We start from the raw sequence: 1066 nt of genomic DNA, 5'->3' as shown, positions 1-1066 counted from the left end.
GGGGACAGGACAGGGGGGGAAATGGGGGAGCCCCAGGGACAAGGGATGGGGACAAGGGACCAGGATGGGGACAGGGATGGGGACAAGGGGGGGGACAGGGACCAGGATGGGGACAAGGGACACGAGATGGGGACAGGGATGGGGACCAGGGATCGACAAAAGGACCAGGGATGGGGACAGGGACAAGGACAGGGACATGGATGGATACAGGGACCAGGGATGGGGACAAGGACGGGATGGGGACAGGGACAGGGATGGACACAGGGACAGGATGGGGACAGGGATGGGGACAGGAACCCAAGAGGAGCAAGGATGGAGACCAGGGATGGGGACAAGATGGGATGGGGACAGGGATGGGGACAGGAACCGGGACAGGAGCAAGGATGGAGACCAGGGATGGGGACACGGATGGTGACAAGGACAAGGATCAACATGGGCATGGGGACAGGGATGGGGACAGGGACACGGGATGGGGACAGGGATGGGATGGGGACAAGGACAGGGACAGGGATGGGGACAGGAACCCAAGAGGAGCAAGGATGGGGACAGGGATGGACACGGAGACACAGGTAAGGACAGGGATGGGTTGGGGACAGGGATGGACACAGGGATGGACACAGGGACCAGGGATGGACACAGGGATCAGGGATGAGGACAGGGATGGGGACAGGGATGGGATGGGGACAAGGACAGGGACCAGGATGGACACAGGGATGGGTTGGGGACAGGGATGGGGACAGGAACCCAAGAGGAGCAAGGATGGGGACAGGGATGGGATGGGGACAGGGACAAGGGTAAGGACAGGGATGGGGACAAGGGACCAGGAATGGGGACAAGGATGGGATGGGGACAAGGATAAGGATCAACACGAGCATGGGGACAGGGATGGGGACAGGAACCAGGGATGGGGACAGGGACCAGGACCATCCTGGAGGCCCTGGATGAGGGGGTTGAGGAGGGAGGTGGCCATGGCCAAGGTCAAGGAGGGTCCTTGTCCCCAAGGTGGAGGACAAGGGGGGGGGGACAGGGACCAGGGATGGGGACAAGGATCAACACAGGGATGGGG

Source organism: Calidris pugnax, unplaced genomic scaffold (genome assembly GCF_001431845.1).
Source record: "Calidris pugnax isolate Ruff unplaced genomic scaffold, ASM143184v1 scaffold571, whole genome shotgun sequence".
Lineage (NCBI taxonomy): Eukaryota > Metazoa > Chordata > Aves > Charadriiformes > Scolopacidae > Calidris > Calidris pugnax.
The sequence above is the reverse complement of the archived record's forward strand: the minus strand, read 5'-3'. Positions refer to the sequence as shown.